Here is a 3191-nt window from a genome sequence, read left to right on the forward strand (position 1 = left end):
TCCATGGTGTATATGTGCCACATTTTCCCTATCCAGTCTATCGTCGATGGGCATTTGGGTTGGTTCCAGGTCCTTGCTATTGTAAACAGTGCTGCAATGAACATTCGTGTACATGTGTCCTTATAGTAGAACGATTTGTTTTTTAAGGCATACTGTATAAAAGGTCATGTTTTAGATTCAGAAATATGTGGGTTAAATTTCTTCCCTACCACTTTAAAGGTGACTTTAGGCAAATTATTGGACACCTCTAAGCTTTACCCTTCTCTTATATAAAAGAGAAATAATTAATACTGTTCCTAGATCATAGGTCTATTGGAAGGATGAAATGATAGAATGCATGTGAGTCACTTATTAGCGTACTTGGCACATGTAAACACATAATTAGTGGATACTACTATATAATTCAGGTTAGAGTGTAAAGAAGCAAAGAATTCAGCATTGATAACATTAATTTCTAAATGAACTTATTCCAGTAAATATTAAGAATATAAGATCAGGAGATTGGGTGACTGAATATGGAAGCTGAGGGGGAGAAGTCAGAAAGTAGAAGAGGATCCAGGTGTCAAGCATGGGCAAGTGATCAATGCAGATGCCAGGGAGTTTACATAGGCAATGATTGGAGTGTGTGGCCAGGAGAAGAAATAACATATCCAGTTTTGGCTCTGTTTAATTTATGGTCCTATTGGGTCATTTATATGGCAAAATCCAATGGCATATATTTGACTTGTGAACTCAGAACAGAGTTTAGAACGTAGGGACCAATGGGAATGGATTACTTTGAGAAAGATTCTAGAGAGCAATAAATAAATAAATAAATAAATAAATAAATAAAACAAACTGTGGGGAACAAGGTTTAAAAGGTAAATACAGAAAAAGAAGCTTAGGGAGGAAAGTGAGAAGAGGCAACTGTGGCAGGGACCTTAGGGAGAAGAACCTTTCAGGTAGTAGGGTGTCAACAGGGATTGGTGATTTTGCCTTGAGTTGGCCTAAAAAATATGGCTACTTACTCATTCTAAATTAGGATGAATCGTACTAGACTTCCAATTTAAGACATAGCTATCTGAAACAGGTGTATATTTCAAACTCTACTGGCCTGTATTTCTTTTCTTACTTATATGGATACTGCCACCTGCTGATAACTGCATTTTTGAGGGGTCTTTTTGTAATTATGACATTGTATTTAAGGTATTATTGCCCTTGTTCCCTTTTGGGGGTATATTGTTCCGACAAGTCTCCACGTGGCTGGCTTATTTTCATCCTACAGATAGCAGCTCAAGTAGCAATTTTTCTAAACAGTTATCTCTGACCACTATATCTAAACAACTTCTACTCTCTACCCCTAGTTAATATCTATGTCATCACTTGTTTCACTCCTTTATTTTTAGATTTATGTTAATTTGTAATTACTTTGTGTTTTTATGTCTTCATTTCTTACTTGGGTGTCTCTTGTCCCAGAATATAAGCTTTATGGGAGCAAGAACCTTTGTTCTCGTTTACCATTGCATTAACAGTGCCTAATACAACCTGTCTCTCAGAAAGAGCTCAATAAATGTGCTTTTAAAGATGAATGATGGCGCCCAGGCGAGGTGGCTCATGCCGGTAATCTCAGCATGTTGCGGGGCCGAGGCGTGTGGATCACGTGAGCCCAGGAGTTCAAGACTAGCTTGGGCAACATGGCGAAACCCTGTCTCTACTGAAAAAACAAAAATTACCCGGGTGTGGTGGCGCATGCCTGTAATCCCAGCTTTCTGGAAGCCTAAGGCCTGAGAATCGCTGGAATGCAGGAGGCAGAGGTTGCAGTGAGCGGAGCTTAGGCCACTGTATTCCAGCCTGCACTAGGAGCGAGGCTCTGTCTCAAAAAAAAAAAAAAAAAAAAAAAAGATGGCAGAGAACTAGAGCTGACTAACAGATCTTGCCCCATTTGTGCTGTAAGAGCATATTTAGCTTTGGTGTTTATCTTATCTTTTGATTATGAATTTAACAAAAGCGTCTGTGCTAAGATGTTATGAACACTCTAATACATCTGGGGAATTTTCCAATAATAATGGGGATGTGCTATTTGTCCCTAAGTCCAAAATTACACAATAAAGGAACAATTAATAGATGGCACTTATAAGGATAAATGTTTTTAAATAGGCTCCTTTTCTTTTCTGTTTTTTTATTTCATGAGATGGAGTTTCATTCTTGTCACCCAGGCTGGAGTGCAATGGCGCGATCTCGGCTCACTGCAACCTCTGCCTCCCGGGTTCAAGCAATTCTCCTACCTCAGCCTCCTGAGTAGCTGGGATTACAGGCATGTGCCACCATGCCCGGCTAATTTTTGTATTTTTACCAAAGATGGGGTTTCTCCATGTTGATCAGGCTGTTCTCGAATTCCTGACCTCAGGTGATCCGCTCGCCTTGGCCTCCCAGAGTCCCTGGATTACAGACGTTAGCCACAGCGCCTGGTCTGTAGGCTCCTTTTCTTTAAGTTCCCCTGATGAAACCTCAGCTGCTTATCATGGAATGTGGGTTTGTAATAATGGGGAATGGGAAATGCATAATGTGGAAAGGTAAACCTTGCTAATATATTTAACTGTGTTCTGGACTTGAGACAGCACTTTGCCTTCTTTAACGATGCAGGTTAACAACACAAAATGAGAAAAGATTTCAAAAATTCTGTGAGACAGGTCTTTTCCAGCAACAGATTATTCTGTAAGTCCTGGAAGGGGCCAGCAAGTGTCACTAGCAATTATATTTTTGAATTAAATAATGGAAAACAGTCTGAAACGTTTATTCATGTTCATACAGAGACAAAAGGACAAAATGTTTGAAACTGAATCAGTCCTAAAATTATCCACAAAGTATAGGTTAACAATGATACGCCATCAGTAAATGCAAGATAATGTGGAACCATAGTAGATGAAATAATTTCTTACTAAGGAAGTCAGAGAGAGCTTTGTGAAAGAGGTGCTGTTTGAACTCTGGAAATAAGAGTTTGCCTAGCAGAGCAGAGAGTAGTGGGTATTGCAGGCAGAGGAAATAGCATGTGCAAATATGTGAATGTGTGAAAGTACATGCCATTTTCAGGGAATGACAATGATTTGGTCAAGGTTTGTTGAGACAGTGATAGAGATGAAGCTGAAACATATTATGATCTGATTTTAAAGGGCCTTATATATCATTTTAAAGAGCTTGGGCTCTTTAAACTG

The sequence above is a fragment of the Cebus imitator genome, unplaced genomic scaffold (assembly GCF_001604975.1).
Source record: "Cebus imitator isolate Cc_AM_T3 unplaced genomic scaffold, Cebus_imitator-1.0 Scaffold176, whole genome shotgun sequence".
In the NCBI taxonomy this organism is placed as follows: Eukaryota; Metazoa; Chordata; class Mammalia; order Primates; family Cebidae; genus Cebus; species Cebus imitator.